The 21,646-nt window shown below is 47.0% G+C and overlaps 1 long non-coding RNA gene across 4 annotated transcripts in view; it reads left to right on the forward strand.

Moving 5' to 3' along the window:
- Positions 1-21,646, forward strand: part of LOC308589913 — a 123,742-nt gene that overhangs the window by 71,924 nt on the left and 30,172 nt on the right. The window lies entirely within an intron of this gene.

Here is a 21,646-nt window from a genome sequence, read left to right on the forward strand (position 1 = left end):
GATTCCTGGATCCAACACAGATTCATTTCCTGGAACAGCAAGGCTAGCTTCCCGGTGTGGTAATGGACCATTAAGGAAACAAAGGGAGAAGCTCTGTGTGGGTTCCCTTCCCTCAACTGACTGGTCATTAGAATGACAAAGGTCAGAGTTGAGAGTTATGTAGGCTAGAAGCTGGAAGCAAGGCAGCAGGTTGGGAAAGCAGAGGGTCAGAGCCATGCCTGATTTCTGCTTGAATCCTAGGTTGTGGCTATGGGAGAATCAAGACCCAAGAGAATTCAAAAACTTGTCCATAATCCCAGGCTGCAAACACAATGGATACAATGGCCAGGTACGTGCATTACTCTAAGCAAAACACAAACAGGTGGGCTTCTGGTTACTTCACTCCTCCCAAGCTGTTTTGCTACTGCACCACACTGAGCAAAGCCACAGTTCATCTTACAATGTTGGCCACACCTGGACTCATGGTTTTTCTGTCCTGGACAAACTGTGAGTTATAAACCATAGAACAAAGCTCGGTGGTTAGTCTGGAGAGAGCTAGACCAGGAGCCCAGGTTCAGACAACATACTAAACCAAATTGTTGATTAATTCTGTATGAGAAAGTAGGAAAACACATAGGCCAATATACTGAGACAGCCAACCTTGCCCATATGACTTCATCATTGACCAGGAAAAGCAGATTGCAATATGGTTATTATGAGGGTCACACAAAAAAGGAAGCAAATATACTTATTGTACTGCACTGTTACATGGTCTGATCCCCTATGAAAAACTGCTACACGTACTAATTGTGTACAGGGCTGTATATATGGTATACAGTGGTACCTCGGTTTTCAAAGGTAATCCGTTCCAGAAGACTTCAAGTTTTGAAACGTTCGAAAACCAAAAACTGAATAGCTGACAGCTAGGCCTCAGGATCTTGCACTCAACAGAAGCTGCGTGGCATGTTTGACTTTCGAGGCATGTTCAGAAACCGAAGCATTTACTTCCGGGTTTATGGTGTTTGAAAAACGAAATGTTCAAAAACCGAGGTACCACCGTACATTGAAAAGACACTCACACGGGTAGAAAACTGCTAGCTGTTACAGCTTTTGGAGTCTAAAGGGCAATAGCTTTCAAGAGAGAAAAGGCATATTTATAGACCTCATGTTGTAAAAACAACTATTGTGCCTTGAAAGGCTATGAAACTGAAAGGCTATGGAACTGAGCATTTTCCCTCCCACATTGTTCCTGACCAATGTGGGGCTTCAGGAGACCTGGCATCAGCAATTGGCCAGGTTACACTCAGAAGGGCCCCTCGCTGGCCGGACCTGCCTTGCCAATGGACCCAGGTAGGGGTGGTGCAGAGTTGCTTCAGAGTCAAACTCAGCTCCTATTCATAGTGGCCACCTGCTCCCACTTTAGGAATGTTTTGAAAACAGATTTCCTTCCATCCACCTATTTGACACTCATCACGGCACAGACTCTTGCTACGGATGCTTTTTGGCTTAGTTCTAACAACAAAAGTCTTCTGTTTTTTTAACACGCATACATTATGCATAAATGATATGCTCATTTATTTACAATATATATGATTTATAACGGTTAGGGTAAAAAGGTAAAGGACCTCTGGACAGTTAAGTCCAGTTGAATTTGACTATGGGGTGCAGATCTCATCTCCACTTTCAGACCGAAGAAGCTGGCATTTGTCCACAGACAGCTTTCTGGGTCATGTGACCAGCATGACTAAACCACTTCTGGTGCAATGGAACACTGTGATGGAAGCCAGAGTGCACAGAAACACCATTTACCTTCCCACCACAGTGGTACCTATTTATCTACTTGCACTGGTATGCTTTCGAACTGCTAGGCTGGCAGAGGCTCAGACAGAGCAACGGGAGCTCACTCCATTGTGGGGATTTGAATCGCCACCCTTCTGATCAGCAAGCCCAAGAGGCTCAGTAGTTTAGACCACAGCGCCACCCATGTCCTACCCATATGATTTATATATCTAGTAATATACAATTGTCTTCTTGCTTTTCCTTTTTCTGAAGCATTTTTTGTTAATAATAATAATAATAATGTCAGGGGTTTAGGAGCAGAGGCACGGGCAAGGGAGGAAACAGAGAGCGAAGGGGAGGAGGCAGAAGAAAAGATGAGTGATGACGACGACCCGAGATCTCCTAGTCTTTCCAGTGAATCAGAGGATTCACAGAAAGGAGCACCAGTGGCCAGGGCAAGGGGGGAGTCAAGGGGGGCACCCCAGGAAGATAGAGCCAGAAGGGACTCAGGGGGGAGCAGCTGGAAATCGGGACCAGCGTCACCGCCAGGAAGCAGGGAAGAGGAAGGGAGCCAGGGGGGAAGCGCTGGCAGCTCACCACAGGAGGGAGGGCATGAGTCAGGAGTGGCCACACCTCCATCGGGGAGCGAAGAAACGGTTAAGAGGAAGGTGGAAGGTTGGGCGCGCGCGCCAAGTTCAAATGCAGAGGAAGGCGGCGCAGTAAGCAGCCCCGAAAGGGAACCAGGTCCTAAAGCCCGGCGCAAGGAGGCAGGAGGGTCCGGGTCAGCGTCAGAAGAATCCCGGAAGGAAGAAGCCCCGGGGGGTAGAGGGACCCAGAGGAGGATAGTCAGGCGGAAAAGGTGGAGCAAGGCTAGGATATTAAGTTGGTGCACACGGGGCGGAGACTCAGACGGAGCTTCGCCGATCTAGCTACTAGACGTAGAGTTTGCGCGCAGCAGCGTGAGAATGGAAACTGTAATTCAATAAAGACTTTTACGTAATGCTCGCTGGCTAGCGTGATCCTCTGTGAGCTAGGATCTTCAAGCAGCTCTGACAGTAAGCTCCGTCTCACCATTGTGGGCATCTACAGCCTCGAGGAGGGGAGAGAAACAGGTGCCTACTAGCGAGCTCACGAACGGCAGACGACATGACGGCTGAGCAGCAGATAGAGGACCTCAGAAAAGCAGTGGCACAACTGAACGCCGAGGTTCTCGCATCCAGGAAGAGAGAGGAGGAGGCAGCTGCCGCCTGCAGGGATCTCCAGGTCAGGTTAGACGTGCTGACAAAGCAGACACCCCGGCAGGAGGGAATTGGGTTGGCGAGACGGACAGGCGGGCTGGTCTCTCACTTCGATGGGAACCTGCAACAGTATCCCAACTTTAGAGCCGACGTACTGTGTGCACTGCAACTGCTGCATAAAGACTTTAGAGATGAACAAGAGAGAGTGGGGTTCATCATGTCCCATCTGCATGGGGATGCGAAAGCATGGCTACGCAATTTATGGAGAGATAAGGATCCGGCGCTCCAGAATGCGGATGCCTTTATTAAAGCGATGGATGGGTGCTTTTTATCAAGTATTGACGTGGATCTTGCACGGAAGGAGGTGCATGGGCTGAGACAAGGGAGGGCCAGCGTCAGGCAGTATCATGCCCGCTTTTTCGCCTTGGTCAGTGCCCTGGAATGGGACAGAGATTCGGCTCCTGTAAGAGACCTCTTTTGGGAGGGGCTGCACAACTCGATTAAAGATGAGATTGCGAGGGGGGAGAGACCCCGAACCACCCAGGAGGTCGTTCAGAGGGCACTGGCAGTGGGGGTGAGGCTGGAAGGACGTCCGTGGAGCAAGGACGAAGGGCGTGGAGGGCGCGAACCAGCCGGGGGCCCCTCCTTCCTTCCCAGAGAAGCAGCGCGGGCGCAATCCACGCCTCCGCCAGGAGGAGGAGCCGAACCTATGGAGGTTGGAGGTGCAAGGGCTCAGTCAGCAACCAGAGCCCTAGCACCGGCAGCAGTGAAAGCGAAGCCTCCTAGAGGGAACAGGAAGTGTTACGTCTGTGAGGAACCAGGGCATATGGCAAAAGAGTGTCCCCAGAGGCCCCACAAGCTCACTGCAGCCTCAGCAATGGTGACTGCAGCAACGCAGCAAGGAGGACCACAGCAGGGAAACGACGCAGTCTGGCTGGAGGAAGAGGCACTGGGGCCCAGCCAGACGTGTTAGTGACGCAGTCCCCAGAGATTTTACAGCCCGTGAACCCCCTCCCGCCCAAACCAGTAGTGAGGCTCACAGCGTCTCTCCAGCTGCCCAATGGAATCACCATAGACGTGCCAATCACCATTGACTCAGGCAGCAATGCGGACTTTATAGGGCAGGACTTTGTCGACAGGCACGCTGTGCAGTTGCTGCCGGCCACACTGCCCCTGCAGGTTGTCACGGTGGATGGCAGGGAGCTGCTCGGGGGGCAAGTGGTGAAGCAGACGCCACCAATGGTGATGCGACTTGGGAATCACAGAGAAATCATCAGCTTCAACGTCACTCAACTATCTGACACGCCCGTTGTATTGGGCATGAGTTGGCTGGACAAGCACAGCCCAACGATGGCTTGGTACCAGAGGCAGCTGACCTTCGGCTCTTCCTTTTGTGCTGAACACTGCATCGTGCCCAGGCAGGAAGGAGAGGAAGAGGAGTCACAGCTGCTGCTAGGCACGCTGCAAGCGATTCCCCACAAGTACGCTGAATTTTTGGAAGTTTTCTGCGAGAAGGAGGCAGACAGGCTACCCCCTCACAGACCATATGACTGCAAAATTGACCTGCTGCCGGGGGCGGCGCTGCCTAAAGGGAGACTGTATTCCATGTCAGAGGACGAACTGCAAGAACTCAAGGAGTTCATTGATCATAATTTGCAGCGCGGCTTCATCCGGGAGTCCAAGGCAGTGGGGGGCAGTCCCGTATTCTTTGTTAAGAAGCGGGACACGCCCCAAAAGAGACTCGTAGTGGATTACAGGATTTTGAACAGTGTGACTAGGCCATCGGACTTCCCCATGCCCCGAATTGACGACCTCCTCGCAAAGGTACGGAAGGGCAGAGTGTTCACCAAGTTGGACCTGCGGGGGGCGTACAACCTCATTCGCATGCGGGAGGGTGATGAGTGGAAGACAGCCATGTTCACGCCACTGGGGACCTACGAATATAGAGTTATGCCTTTTGGATTGCAAAATGGCTCCCACGTTTTTCAAGCCTTTATGCATCACGTGTTGGCGGGACTTCTCTACAAGACGTGCGTCTGTTTCTTAGATGACATCCTGATCTTTTCGGAGTCGCAGCAGGAGCATGACAAACACGTCAAGGAAGTGCTGAGCAGGCTAAAGCAACATAGGCTCTACGCCAAGCTGGAGAAGTGCCAATTTGACGTGACGGAGGTGGATTTTCTGGGCTACAAGCTGTCTGACAAGGGGCTCGCCATGGACAGCGCCAAGGTGCGAGCGGTGTTGGATTGGAAGAGCCCGCGCAACCGGAAGGAGGTCCAACGGTTTGTCGGCTTTGCGAACTTCTATCGCAAGTTTATCAAGGGCTTCGCGATGCAGACGGCGGCCATCACTGACACGCTTAGCTCCAAGAAAAAGAAGTTCATTTGGACAGAGCAGGCGGAGCAGTCCTTTCAGGCACTCAAGCGTCTCTTCGCGTCGGAAGAGCAGCTGCTTCATGTCAACCCCAGCAAGCCGATGAGGGTCGAGACAGACGCTTCGGACAGAGCCGTGGGGGCGGTCCTGCTGCAGAAAGACCCGCAGGGGGTGTGGCGACCGGGAGCGTTTTACTCCAGGAAGCTCAGCAAGTCCGAGCAGAACTACACCATATGGGACAGGGAGTTGCTGGCCATTCACGCAGCGTTCAAGGCGTGGAGGCACTTTCTGATCGGCGCCAAGCACACGGTGCAGGTTTGCACGGACCACAAGAATCTAGAGCACTGGCGCACGGCACAGTTCCTGAACCAGAGGCAGATACGTTGGGCTGAGTTCTTTGCGAACTTCGACTTCCGAATAGAGTATGTCCCGGGGGACACCAACATCATGGCAGACGCTCTCTCCCGTAAGCCACAGTATCTGGAGGACGCAACACCAGCGGCCGCCATGCACATCTTCGCACCGACAGTGTGGGCGTGCGCCGCGGCGACCGTGGACCTAGAGGCGGTGCGACGAGCGTTGCAGGGGGACTCCTTCGCACAAGCAAAGATGGCAGAGGTGCAAAGGGGCAAGGCAGCGGCCGACGGTTTCCAGCTAAGAGATGGCTTGCTCATCCGTAAAGGGGCCATCTACGTGCCGGGAGACGAACTTCGAGCCAAGGTGCTGCAGCAGCTGCACGACGCGCCCACGGCCGGGCACTTTGGCAAGGAGAAGACGGTGGAATTAGTAGCCAGGGATTTCTGGTGGCCTGGAATGAGAGGGGAGGTCGCAGACTACGTGGCGAGGTGTGACACCTGCCAGAGGGCCAAACCAGTGCACAAACCGCCGGCCGGACTGTTGGAACCCCTGCAAACTCCGGTCGAACCTTGGGAAAGGGTGGCCCTGGACTTTGTCACGGATCTGCCCAGCTCAAGGGGCAAGACGGCAGTGCTGGTGGTGGTGGACCTGTTTTCCAAGATGGCCCACTTCATTCCGTGTGCTAAGGTGGCCACGGCGGAGCAAACCGCCAAACTGTTCATAGACCACGTGTTCAGGGTGCACGGTCTGCCACGGTCTATTCTGTCCGACCGGGGGCGGCAGTTCATCTCGAATTTCTGGCAGAAGCTGATGGGCTTCCTGAACGTCAAGATCAACCTGGCGTCGGCGAGACACCCGCAGACCAACGGGCAAGCGGAGCGGGTCAATGCCATCATGCAGCAGTACCTGAGATGTTATGCAAATCAACAGCCTGCGACGTGGGTGGATTACCTGCCGCTTGCCGAGTTCGCCTACAACAACACGAAGCACGTGTCCACGGGGGTCACGCCGTTCTTCGCCAACAATGGAAGGCACCCCAGAACCTTCCCGGGACTGGAAAGAATGGGGGAGGGGGAGCCGCAGACAGCAGATGCGTTCGCGTCGGAGCTGCAGGAAGTCCACGATCAGCTGAGGCGCCACCTGGAGCTGGCCAAGCACGCATACAAGGTACAAGCAGACAAGCACAGAAGGGTTGGAGAAGAGCTCCACGTGGGAGACTGGGTTTGGTTAGCAGCCAACGCAGTGCCGGCCAGGTCGTTGGCCAAGAAGAAACTAGGGCATAAGCAACTGGGGCCCTACCAAGTCGAAGAGCAAGTCAACCCGGTAGCTTTCAGACTGGCACTTCCGGAGGGTTCCAGAATGCATCCGGTATTCCACAGATCGGTGCTCACTCCCTACAAGGCACCGCACAGGTTCCAGGAACCCGGAACGGCGCCGAGTCCGGCCAGAGACAGAACAGGGCACGCGGGAGTGGCACAGAAGGAGCGCATCAACGAAATCACGGAGATTTTGGACTCCAGATGGGGGGAAGAGGGGGTAGAATACTTTCTCGCCAAGGAGGGCACCCCGGCCAGTGCGAACAGCTGGGTGCCGGGCTACGCCTTAGACGAACCTCTGCTCAAAGACGAGTTTCATGCCCTCTTCCCACATAGACCTATGCCAGCAGACTTTTTCGACGACTGGCTTTTCACGCCCACGCTTTCGGCCAGCACGTTCCGGGGGTTCGACTCGGACGAGGAACCGACACGAGACGTCCGTTCCCCGGAGGGGTCACCCTCGGGATCCGCCTCAGAACCCTCGTATTGGTGGGACGATAGGCCAGAGGAGCAGTTCCGCAGAAAGTGGCTGGAATGCTCAGGACGAGCAACGCCGCCAGGAGGAAGTGAGGGAGAGACGGACATGGACATTTTCGGGGACGACCCTGGTTTCGAGCACGGCGGCACAGAGATGGAAGCGGAGGTGACCGTCATCAACGAGAGCAGGGAGGAAGAACCGGAAGACTTCAGATGGAGGCCCGCCACGGGAAGCGACCGATATCCGACGTTCGTCCCTTTGCAACAGCAGCCCCCAGCTCCAGCACCGGAAGGAGGGGAGGGGGGAATGGGGGGCTTCGAGGGGGGGATGGATGTCAGGGGTTTAGGAGCAGAGGCACGGGCAAGGGAGGAAACAGAGAGCGAAGGGGAGGAGGCAGAAGAAAAGATGAGTGATGACGACGACCCGAGATCTCCTAGTCTTTCCAGTGAATCAGAGGATTCACAGAAAGGAGCACCAGTGGCCAGGGCAAGGGGGGAGTCAAGGGGGGCACCCCAGGAAGATAGAGCCAGAAGGGACTCAGGGGGGAGCAGCTGGAAATCGGGACCAGCGTCACCGCCAGGAAGCAGGGAAGAGGAAGGGAGCCAGGGGGGAAGCGCTGGCAGCTCACCACAGGAGGGAGGGCATGAGTCAGGAGTGGCCACACCTCCATCGGGGAGCGAAGAAACGGTTAAGAGGAAGGTGGAAGGTTGGGCGCGCGCGCCAAGTTCAAATGCAGAGGAAGGCGGCGCAGTAAGCAGCCCCGAAAGGGAACCAGGTCCTAAAGCCCGGCGCAAGGAGGCAGGAGGGTCCGGGTCAGCGTCAGAAGAATCCCGGAAGGAAGAAGCCCCGGGGGGTAGAGGGACCCAGAGGAGGATAGTCAGGCGGAAAAGGTGGAGCAAGGCTAGGATATTAAGTTGGTGCACACGGGGCGGAGACTCAGACGGAGCTTCGCCGATCTAGCTACTAGACGTAGAGTTTGCGCGCAGCAGCGTGAGAATGGAAACTGTAATTCAATAAAGACTTTTACGTAATGCTCGCTGGCTAGCGTGATCCTCTGTGAGCTAGGATCTTCAAGCAGCTCTGACAAATAATAATAATAATAATACCTTTATTGTCAATGTACAACCTATGTACAATGAAATTAACCGAGCCTCTCCCCTGCACACACACACACACACACACACACGCACACAAACACTCAATCTCATTGCACTCTCTGTGCTTGTGTTGCTCATTGTTGTTATTCACTGTATCTACTAAAGCTGCAATCCTAGCCATGTCTACTCAGATGTACCACTGACTTCAACATGGCTTACTCCCAGGTAAATGGGGTTAAATTTGCTGCTTTAATCCATTTCATCCAGGAATCCCTGGATCTGATATACAAAAAAGTGATATATAAATTTTGTTAAATAAAATAAAAATAAATGAATGTTTATTACAAACACTTAAAATATAAATAATGGAGGAATGATAGGCTTCAGCAGACACATGCATGTCTAAAACTTGCATTTATGAAGTAAGATGTTGCAATTAAAAAAACCATATATGGCTAAGTGTGAAAGAGAGGCTAAAAGGCTGCAATCCTAATCCTATCCACCTAGGAGTAAGATCCACTGAATTCAATGAGACTTACTTCCAAGTAGACATCATTAGAATTTCAAACATAGATTACCATACTTCATTAACTTTGTTTTCAAGGTGCCACAAGACTCTTGTTTTTTAATACAAAAGATTAACAGGGCTACCCCTCTAGAAAGTCATTAACTTGGAAGGGAGCACACAGGGAAGATAATTGATTGTTGATGGCTGAGATATGCATGACTGTTGTGTGCTGTGAGATATGTGAAAATATGTATATTTCCACAGCAGGGGACAAGAAAACAAAACACAGACTTGTTCAAAATTAACCAATTGCAGTGGAATAGAAAAGTGTTAATGGATGTTGGAACAAGCTGAGGCACATTTGTTCATCCCTGCTCCATCTCCATGCCCACCGCAAACACACACAAACACGGTGGCTCCTATCAAAAAGACAAATTAATTTTAGCCAGTGGAAGTCAGAATCAATCCTAGGATGAGAATTATAGTGCTGGTACGCTACACCTTAATATCCAGTTGAGCTTCTAAGTCCCTACACTAGCAGAGATGCTCATTCACAAACACGACAACATAACAGCCTGTGTTTCCCCAGCAAAATTGTCTAATAAATAAAACACAGTAAAATAAGAAAAACTGGAGAAGAAACAGCAGGCAAACACACAGCTTCGGCATGCTTCCAATGCTTAAGAACACAACATAAGAAGAGCTTGCAGGATTGGGCCAGTGGTCCACCTAGTTCTTACAGTGGCCAGCCAGATGCCTATGGGATAAGGTTACAGGATTTTTTTCAATTAATCCGGAGAGACTTTTCATGGATTTTGCATGGAGACTGATTTGTAAATCCGGGGACTGTCCCCAGGAAACGGGGACGTTTGGTAACCTTACTATGAGAAAACCTCAAGTAGGATCTGAGCACATCAGTCCTCTCCCCTCCTGTGGTTTCCAGAAACTGCCTCCAACTGTGGAGATAAGGCATAACATAGCATCATGACTAGTAGCTCATGGTAGCCGTTTCCTCCATGAATTTGTCTAAGTCTCTTTTAGCCCATCCAAGCTGGTGGCCATCACTGCTTCCCATGGGAGTGAGTTCCAGTCTTCCAACATTCAGCTTCATTGGAAGTCCAAGAGTTCTAGTGTTATTAGGGGGGAGAGTATTTATCCATGCCATGCATTATGTTATAAACTTCCATGACATCAGAGGTGGTGGAAGAAGACTGGAGGAAATTTAAAGACTACTTGCAGGAATACTGTAAAATTAATGAATGTTAAAGGGATGTTGGATTGAAAATAAGTGGTATTGGTAAAAAGATTAACAAGAATATGTAAATACAGATTGACATTGGTTGAAAATATATAATTATAATAGGTTAAGTTATTGGGTAAAGATAAATGATAGAGGGTAAGGATTTGCTGAATTAATCATGTGAACTGGAATACAAAAAAGGGGGGTGTGAGGAGGTCAGGAAACAAGTAAATTAAATATAAGACATGAAAATATTGATTTCTTTTTAAATTTCTTTTTTTACTTTTTATGTATTCTGTCTTTATATTTTTGTATCTCTTTTTCTTTTATTATTGTTATTCTTTTTTGTAACCTTTTATTGTCTGTAAAATTTCAATAAATATAGCTCAGTTGGTTAGAGCGTGGCGCTGATAACAGCAAGGTTGCAGGTTCAATCCCCGTTTGGGACAGCTGCATAGCCTTGCATTGCAGGGGTTTGGACTAGATGATCCTCAGGGTCCCTTCCAACTCTTTGAGTCTGATCATTTAAAAAATAATAATATAAACTTCCATGATATCACCCCTGACTCATCTTTCCTCTCCCACACAAGCTGATCATTCCCAACGTGCTAATCCCAAATCACTCAAGGTAAACTGAAATGAACAGAGTTAGTACAGCACTTGGCAGAAAACAAAGTGCCACCATCGCCTTATGAACCAAGAAAAAAAAATGTTGCCACATTTCAACAGTGAGTCCCCCTTTGCCAACCTCACTGAAGGACATAGTAATTCTCTTGCCTTGCTCCTATTCATATCAATGAGCGCTGCATAAAAGAAATTCCTGGTGGGTTGTGCCTTAAATTTTTTTAAAGGTACGGGGGGGGGGAGCTTAGATATTCCTATGAAACTGCTTTTTGGAAAGTTTTGGAAAATCATTTTTCTTAGTCTGAACTTGTAAAGTGGCAAATTTGGAACTAACCCAGCCAGGTCCCTCTTTGAATAAACCGAATTTAGGTAATTAAAAGAACAGAAACAAGCTTTACCCAGCGTAATTAGGCTAAGCTCAAACTAATGGACTAAGGAATTCACAAAGTCTCAGATGCCCTCTTAATTGCAGCTGAGTAAAAGGCAGTTTTGACTAACTAAGGGCTGGAGGGTAAACAAGCTGGAAGATTCATTCTTTGCAGAAAAACTGCCAAGGCCAAACACAGAGGGTGACAGCTGTGTTCGACATCATTTCCCCCATCTGCCATAAACATGACAAATTAACTGACATTTAAAGCTAGGGATAAGGGGGGAAACTGCCTTGAATAGCTGTGCAAAAATAAGTCATTCACACTCTGGGTGAAAGATTCCAACAGATATACAAGTAATGTGCAATTCAAATGAAAATCCCATCTTTAAATGCCAAGAGAAATCACCTTTTCTGCCCATGACTCTCTAATTTTCATTCGCATTGAAGCTAAGTGACCAAAATTCAGCAAGCAGTTCTATTGATTTGTGGCTTAAATTAGCAGTGTAAAACAGAAAGTGGGCCTTGTTTAAGGTCATGCTATGTTAAAATGGGTCCAGTCCTAGAGCAGATCCCAATGGTGGCAGCGAGGCACAAGTTGTTGCTTATCCCAATGTGGGGTTCAACCTTGGATGCACGTTCCTTTCGCCCCAGCTCCCACATTGTACATCAAATTCCTTGTGCCATGCAATGAACTTTACGTGGCTCAGGAATCTGGAGAGTGCCTGGTCCCTTCTTCTTACTTTGTTTGATATCTACTAGGCCCTTTGGCACATTGCAGCTACTGAGGACAACACACTTCTGCTTTCTCCATTGGAATAACTAGGGCAGCATTTATGAGAACTTCTAAGGTCATAAGACACCACTGGAACTGTGAGGGTAAGAAGGAGTTCCCATGAAAAGGTGAGGTGGAGCATTTCTTCCTGAGATGCATCATCTTCTGTTATAAGCCAGGAACGTGTTTCCAATTGGTCAGTAGGTCAGCTAATGAGACCTGGCAGAGGTCCATCTTGCAACATCTAGATAGGAGAAGGGCCTTTTCTGCTGTGGCCCATCTCTGTGGAACCCCCTCCTCTCTGATGGCATTCTGATACCTGCCGAAAGCTCACTTATTCTCCCACAGCTTGGTGGTAATTAACTGGCTGGATGAAGAGGAGTGGTGGGAGGCACCAGCCAGGGAACCCCTGAGGGAAACTCCAGAGGAGGAAGGCTTAGAGCCAGGGGGTTGGTGGTGGGACACCAATGAGAGCTCAGAGGGAGAAGATGGCTGGGAGGAGGTGTCCGAAGCTGAAGCGGCAACAGGGTTTAGTGAGCAAGAAGAGCCTGTGACAGGGAGCACTTCTGAGGCTGAAGTGGAGAGGGGAATCAAGAGACTGCTGAAGAAGCCAGGGAGTCTCCCCCTCTTGCTGAAACAAGCTCGTCTCCCCTCAGTTTCCAAGAGCACACAGAGTAATGAGAAGAGCAGAACAGAGGTCAGAGGTGAGCAGGCACAGTTTTGAGACTGCTTGGGAAACATCCAGGAAAGGAGGAGACTTGGAGAGGGTGGAAGGCAGGGACCTTCAGTCCTGGCAACTGCTTCACAGAGGCAAGACATACTGGAAAGGGTTGCTGAGACCACTAGGCAAAGTTGCATTATTTTGTTTCCTTGAATAAAGTGTTAACTTCACTGGCATCAGAGATTTGCTTCCTTTCTTGCTGACCTATGTCTGACTCAGTGCTGACATTAATACCAGTCTGTTCTTAATTTCTGTATTTACTATAGGTGCTGGGGAAAGGGTTATAATTGTTGCATCATGCTGTACACCGCTTTGTGAGTTTTAAATTAAAAATGGCATTCAGATATTTTAAAATAAAAATAAATGAACAAATGCTCATTAATAGATCTTATCAGCTTTGAGAACATAGAGCTTGAAATGCTTTTAATCAATGTTGTAAAGGCTAAAGTGGTTCGATGTAATCAGATGCCCAAATGGAGAAAAGGTCGGAACTGTAGTTCTGAAGCAATTGATGGATCGCCACTTTTCAAAAACACGTCCCTCAAACAGAGGCCACTGGGCAAGATTTAGCTATGTGCATATAAAGGGAGAACTTCACATTGTGACCCATGGCAATAGACCATATGCAGTGGGATGAGCTGCCCATGGATGGGGGCAGGGCACTCTGGGCAAAGCCTGCATGGAGTTTGCCCACCACCTCTCCCTCAGCCGCCCTCCAGCTGAGGGCCTCCAGCCAGAGCCACTGTGTCACTCCCAGGAGAGACGCATGACTCGGGTGTGCTGCAGGCCCTGCGTAAGTGCTGCCCCCTGGGTAAGTGGTGCCCAGTGTGCGTGTGCCCCCTCAGCTATGCTGCTGCCATATACCTTCATGGAGAATCATAGCTTTGGATTACAGACATGATGATTAAAAGTGTGACAGAGTAAGATTTCCAAAAGTTAGTGATATAGTTTTACCTCAAGTGCAAAAAAGGTTGTTGAGATTATGGGTTATATCCAATGCTAGCCCTACTCAGAGTATACCCATTGAAATTAATAAACACGACTAATATAGCTCCATTAATTTCACTAGATCTACTCTGAGTAGAACTTAGTTGGATACAACTCTATGGTTGAAATATTTTGGTAAATGGTCTCAAATTCATCTTACGTCTATCAATATTTCATACTTGCCTATACATTTACAGTGATTGAACATCCTGTTCCCTGAAACATGTCTCTGATTCAAATATTGTCTCCTTGTTATCTTCCTTCCTGGCAACAAAGCCAACCCTCTGTCATTATCTCAGAGTGGTCTACAACTTTCTGTTCCTGTCAGGTGCAATAATTTATTGTTGTCACAAAACAATAAGCTCTTCCTCAGTGTCTCTCAGGTTTCATCTGCAGGAACTGGATGAAGCCAGTGTCCCAGTCCAAACAATGTCTGTCTAAAACTGGGTATGGGCAGGGCAGGAATCATTTTTAAAAGTGCGATCAAATTCTGATCTGCTGCATCGTGAGCTGACTATTTTCTTTATAATATTTTAATCTACATTAATTCAAGGGGCTCGTGATTAACAACGGTAAAGAGCAAAGAACTGAAGTGTAAAGAAATGTAACAGGGAGTTGGGTCTACTCATGGAGGCTGTCCCTGCAATTTAGAACCCTAATCATATAGGAGTCTAAATCACACTGGGAAACTCCATTAAAAAGAGCCTTCTCCTTGCAGTAGATGCTCCACCCCTAAGTGTGGGGAAGGTGGGAACATCAGGAATACAACAGAGGAGGCAGAGGTGTCAAGCACATCCTTTCTCCCCTCGCCCTCAGGTGACTGGAATCACTTGAGGGAGAAAACATGACTAGAGATTATATCACTTTTAAATACCTAATATTTTGGCATTTCAATAACCACTTTTTAACCTTCTATCTTCTTTTTATATTTCACCTCATTATATGTAGATCAGTATCTTATTTTCGCATTACAAAACATTTTAACTCAAACCGACAAATGTTTTCAGATGTTTACAATGTTCTTTCATATAAAATATAAATTTGCTCCAGTCCTTTTGAAACAGTTCGTCGCACTGATTCCTGATCTTCTCTGTCAACTTTGCCAACTTTTAGTAAAGAGGTTCGAAAGTCAGAAAGAGGAGGAGGAAGGAGGTCAATGCTCAGTTTGAGCAATGTTTTAGGCTATAGAATTATATAATAGAGTGTGATTATGATAAATATGGAAAACTCAATAAAATTATTATTAAAAAACCTAATATTTTTCTTTGACTCTTCTTGCTAGGTGTAATAGATAATATTATCTGCACCAACAAAGCATATCGGTAATAGCACCACTGAAAATCTAAGCATGCCTTGGCAACTGCATTGCGGGTTGATATATTTGGTGAGAGGTATTAGTCTCAAGCAGAATCTGGAACAGCAGTTACACTGTGTCTGTGGAGTAACTAAGGCATGTTGCACCTAAAGTATTGTCTTCTGAGCTTAGGTGCACAAATGGTAGTTTCGCAGGCCAAAAAAAGTTTCGCAGGCCAAAAAGTTAAAGTGACACATATTCATCACACCAGGGACAGGCAAACTGGTACCCTCCAGATATTGTGGATTCCCACTTCCCTCATCTCTTACGTTGTAGTTTGGTATGGGCAAATACATCAGTATTGGTTTCTCTCCGTATCTAATTTTTCAATCTTAACTTCATTTAAAAAAATTGTCTAGTTCCTACCCTTGCTGTAGTCCAAGGGATAAGCCAGAATTTGCTACTGTCTCTTAAAGCAAAGAATCAATCAAGTACCATTTTTAAAACCGTATACTTGAAGCTGGAAGGCAGAGTTAATGTTCTAGGAAGGGCCAGGAGAGAAGCAAGGGATTTAATTTACTTCACCCATGTAATATATTCCTTGCACTTAAATTATGTTGACAGAGTGGGACATGTGCTTAATAAGGAGCAGCAGGGTGAATCCCATATCTGTCAGATGCAACTTGACTAGAATGGTAGCATAAGACTACTTAGGCCTTATTTGAAAGAGACTTATGGAAAAGAAATCAACAACATTAAACGGTTGCAGGGAGGGGGCAGGCCGTCTTGTCATATATCAAGACTGGCTTGATGCTCCTTTTAGGAGCCAGGACAAGGGAAATGAACTCACATCAATTGATAGGCAATACCATCCTGGAGTATGGAAATCTGACTGTTGAAGCTGATGTAAAATGACTGCAAAGTCTAACGACCTTGTGCATCATGGAAGCCAAAACCTATAAGCACATAAATAAAGCTTAGGTAATTGCTCTGCATGTGAAATAATTGGAGTTGTCTTTATTCACTGAAGGAAGTGAAAATACACAAGCAAAAGGAAATGGCATAATATCTGTGAAACCCTTGTAACCATGTGTAATATGATAATGTCAACACAAAAATATTTCATATGAATTGAGCCAATTGACTCCCTCCAAAGGAAGTCTACTTGTGTCCTTTGTTCTGCTAAATTTCTGTCCTGTTCCCATCCTCTAAAGCAGGCTTCCTCAATCTCGGCCCTCCAATTACATTGAGACTACAATTCCCATCATCCCAGACAATCCTGCTAGCTAGGAATCATGGGAGTTGCGGGCCAAAAACATCTGGAGGGCTGAGGTTGAGGAAGCCTGCTCTAAAGCATGTGTGGGCAATCTTTTGTCTGTCAGACTCTGCATTTCCTCAGAGATAATTTGTCAGGGGCTGCAGGCCACTATGACTGGATCCAGAGCCCGTGGTGTTCTGGATTAATTTATACAGAATAAAGACCACCACCCCTGCTTTAATTTTTCCATGGCTACCTCAGACTAGAATTCCCTATTTTACACAAGTCTACTCAGTGGGTGGCACTGTGGTCTAAACCACTGAGCCTCTTGGACTTGCTGATCAGAAGGTCTGTGGTTCGAATCCCCGCGACGGGGTGAGCTCCCGTTGCTCTGTCCCAGCTCCTGCCAACCTAGCAGTTCAAAAGCATGCCAGTGCAAGTAGATAATAGGTACCGCTGTGGCAGGAAGGTAAATGGCATTTCCATGCACCCTGGCACTCGTCACAGTCCTCCATGCGCCAGTAGTGGTTTAGTCATGCTGGCCACATGACCCGGAAAGCTGTCTGTGGACAAACACTGGCTCCCTCGGCCTGATAGCGAGATGAGTGCCGCAACCCCATAGTCGCCTTTGACTGGACTAAACTGTCCAGGGGTCCTTTACCTTTTACCTTTTTTTACTCAGAAGTAAGTCCCGTTGTGTTTGTTGATGGACTGATACACTGTTGATTCCCAGTACTTTCATGATGCGGTTCAATTGGCAATTCCATTAAGTCAGGTATAAATCTGGCTTATGTTTAAAGTACATATTTTGTCATGGATGCATTGTTTGGGAACCTCAACCTGATTATCCTAGAAGCTCACTGCAGGAGTGAAGCAAAAACATTTATTGGGAACCACATGGAGCATGGCACATGGATGTGCACAAGCGGATTAAGCTCCATCTCTTCCCAGTTGGATGAAGAGGCTGTCCCAGTATGCTTAGTAGAAGGTTGGACCTCCATCCAGTGAATCCCCTACATTTTTGCAAGACAATGGCTTTTTAGATTTTGGTGGCCCAGGCACTCAGGTTTTCCATTGATGTTAGTTTCAATAACTGTATCTCTGGACCCATGGGAGCAAAATTGCCTTTCACTCTTTGTTTCCTTTAAGTCAGATGATATATTCTTTTTCTTAAAATGCAATCTCTGCCACTATTTTCTGTGACAGAGTTGACAGCCCTAAAATACAAGTGGGTTTTCAAATACGTGTGAGAGGAGGGTGTAGCAGTGTTGACATTTTTGTGCAAGTCTTTGTAGGAGGTCCACCAGCAATAGATCAGGTTGGGCTGGAGAGAAGGCCTCTCCTATCAGCATGCGGAGATAAAGCAGAAATGTTGAGTGGGAGGTGTGAGCCCCACAAGGAACCAGAAACAGGGAAGCTGAGGGAAGCAGGAGAGATAGAGAAGAGTTATCAAGAGACACATCCCATCCTACTCACAGAGCAAACAGTTTGGGGAAATAGAGATAAGAACTTGGGGCTAAAAGCCCTAGTGGTGAGTTTATAACAGGAGATTTGTGGGACAGGATAAAGGACAAGCCAATGTGATGAAAGGGAATCAAAGCACTTGTAGCAACAACCCCGCCCAGTAAAACCTGGAATGTGAGTATATTGCAGCCTTGAGGAGCCTCTGGGGTGCGTAGATAAACACAGAGCAAGTATAGCAATGTGCCACAAGTCCATTTTTACCTCTAAACTATTTCCATTTAATCTCCCACATTCACAGCAGGGATTTCACTCTGTCTCCTCTAAAATATGGCTCTGATTTTCAGTGGAAAAGACAGTTACCACTTAGCAAAGAGAATGTCACTGTCTGTTGATTCCTCTCTTTCTTGGAAGGTCCAGTGACTTAGATCATTCTCCTAATATGAAATCACATCCATGGGAAATGAGATTTCAGCTACACTCCCTCATGCATTCTTTTTAATGTGTAGTTTTCATTAAAGGCATTACAATGGACAGACAATCTAACAAAATAATACATTATCTGTGTCACGTCTGTCTTTCTTTCTTTCTTTCTTTCTTTCTTTCTTTCTTTCTTTTCTATTCTATTCTTCAAACCTACAGTGTTAGTTTTCACATTTAGGGGTGCTGTAGGGCTTCCTATAATTATATTGCCCCATGCACTCTACAAACTCCCTGCCTTTTGACGTTCACTGTATTGTTATGAGTCTGTGGGTGCTAGAGCACTATGATCGTATCAGAATTTAATCTATGCTTGGTGTGTTAAAACTGGGGAATAGCTAGACCCGTGTATATTAGACTCATGTGCATTAGGCCAGACCCATGTATATTGAGCTGTGTGCTATACAATGCTAATCCTCTGGAATCAGCACGTGTTAAGGGCTAATTCAGCTAGGCTGATCTCCTGTGTGAGGTAGCCTGGGGATTGGCCAATAAGAAGAACACAAAGCATCAAAGTTAATTCTGTGTGAGATGGCAAAGGGTGGGGGCCCTTTCAGCTAAAGATAAAGCCTAAGATTAGAGAAGTAGGGTGAAGAAGTGATGTGAGGCAGAAGTTTAAAGTAGGAGTTGTGACCAGCAGAAGCAAAGCAGAGCATGATGCTGATATCTGTTTGAAACCATGATGTACCTATGGGAGAGGCAAGACCTGTTAATGCTGTAAACTTCTCCATCGTAGGCTCAGGTTGTAGATATATGTAAATAAACCATATATCATAAAGACACCACAATCTCCGCAGGGCCTCCGCTATGAGGAATTTGAGTGGAAATTCCTTCCTAAAAACACATTTTTATATGAAATTTTGACTAATATGCATATTTTTGAAAGCAACTTTCCCTAATGCAAACATTATTTTTATTAATATATGAATTTTATGTACATTTCCCCCTAATATATGCATCTTCTTGCCCATTGGTTGGAGAACTGCATCACGAGATTTAGAGAAGTGCAAATGTTGAAGTATAGCCTTGTTACAGCTCACCTGCATTTGAGAAACGTGAATCAGGTAGAGCTTATCATTAAGTGCGAACAAATTTGAATTTCTTCCCCATCTGTTCTCGGGATAAGGCGGCTTCATACATCCCTAGAGCTCCAAGGTAGTTCCTCCCTCTTTTGCACCCCTTGGGAAATGAAGACATTTTAAAAGTGTGCTTTTCTGGAAAGGATTCAACATAATCCTATCTGACCTCTGCAACAGCAAAATAAACTCTTATAGTTTTGGGTATAGGAGAGCTAATGCTGCAGTACCTTATGTAAGCATCTGTTTTTTGTTTTTTCCACAGAGCACATGGGGAGAAGGCAGTGTGGGTGTGAGTAAAAAAAGCAAGGATTCCAACTTTTATCAGAATTCCAAGGCCTTTGTCAGTTTAAGCAGGGTCTCTGCCATCACTTTAACATAGTGGGGTTTTACAGCTAGAAGTGGCATCCTGCAGAGAACAGAAACGACTTGCTTAGGCGTTCTACAGGAATGCATCTATAAACCTGACAGCAATCGGCAACCAGAGACCTCTCAGACTCCTGTCTGCAGTCTTTAAAGTTTTCAGCCAAACCTGGGAGGGGAGAGAGAGATCTGTAGTGCTGCATTCTAACCAGAAAACATAAGTGATGCTGTTGCTCCTCAGCCAGAATGCCTCTGCAGAAATCATGTTTTAATTCTGAGAGGACGGACAGCTCTTTTCCCACTTGCTTCAGGACCAAGGGCCAGGGGCACTTTGCCACTGCCACTTGCCAGCACAGCACAGCACAGGGGTGCTGCAGGACAGCAGTGAGGTTGGAGTAGCCCAGAAGCACTGGCAGGAAGGCCAAATCTGCATTGCCTCACCTGCACCGCCAGCTTGCCCCACTGTGCAGAGCAATGCCGCTGCCAGGACACCAGCTCCATGGGGGTGCCCCACCAGCTGCTTCGGATTTCCTTGGAATAACTGAAGAATCTGTCAAGAGTGGGCAGCACTCTTCGGCGGTGGCAGTGCCACTGTTGCCACACCAGTGTGAGACCTTGTTATTCACTTCACATAGTAGAGGCATCCAGAAAAGGCTGGCAGGGGGCACATGCTGGCAATGATGAAGTTAAGAAAAAGGAAGGGTTGGTCTGGCTAGTTTGCTGGCCTCCCATCCCTCTCACAGTGCAGGCTACAGCTTATACCATCATGTACAGTCTTCCAATAAAATATCTGAAATCCTCAATACCAAAGGAACATTTTGCGTGATTGGAGGGCACAAATCGGGGTTATATAGGGTGCTTTCCTATTTTTATTCGTTTCTAGCCATAAATTTATATCATCATCTAATCTATTTTTTCCAATTGCAAGTTTCCAATAAATGATTTTATGCATGAAATACTAATGCTAAGTATAATTATTATGTAAAAGAAAAAAAAGGCAATTGAATGTCAAATACCCTAGATCAAGTGAGCGATTTAAATATTATTTTATGGCAATTTATACAAAAAAAATTCTGAAGTGTGAAAGATGATATAGAACCTTTAATCAGAGCCAAGAACTATAAGTGAGTAATACATGACACCTTATAAATTAAGTCCAGAATGAACATACATAAAAAAGGAATGAGACATTTCAGTTACAGAAAGGATAAGAAGCACTTTATTACAGAAAGTTCTTTTCAAAAGCTTCCAGACATGAATAAAGCTGTAGGCATAGTAATGCCAAGGAACAAATGGGCCCATCGTATAAACTAGGGGGAGCAGAAAGTGGATCAGGATTTAGTGGTAGATCTCTTGGTGATTTAGATCAGCAAAGGTTCCTGACTCCTGGCTGTTTCTAAATTATGCTGCTAAGACTATAGCAAGGAACCAGTTGTTGTTGTTGTTTAGTCGTTTAGTCGTGTCCGACTCTTTGTGACCCCATGGACCAGAGCACGCCAGGAACTTCTGTCTTCCACTGCCTCCCGCAGTTTGGTCAAACTCATGTTGGTAGCTTCGAGAACACCGTCCAACCACCTCGTCCTCTGTCATCCCCTTCTCCTTGTGCCCTCCATCTTTCCCAACATCAGGGTCTTTTCCAAGGAGTCTTCTCTTCTCATGAGGTGGCCAAAGTATTGGAGCCTCAGTTTCAGGATCTGTCCTTCCAGTGAGCACTCAGGGCTGATTTCCTTAAGAATGGATAGGTTTGATCTTCTTGCAGTCCATGGGACTCTCAAGAGTCTCCTCCAGCACCATAATTCAAAAGCATCAGCCTTCTTTATGATCCAGCTCTCAGTAGCGGAATCAGTAGTGGAGGTTTTTAATAAAAAGGGGCAG

The sequence above is a fragment of the Podarcis bocagei genome (assembly GCF_964188305.1).
Source record: "Podarcis bocagei genome assembly, chromosome: 6".
NCBI lineage: Eukaryota > Metazoa > Chordata > Lepidosauria > Squamata > Lacertidae > Podarcis > Podarcis bocagei.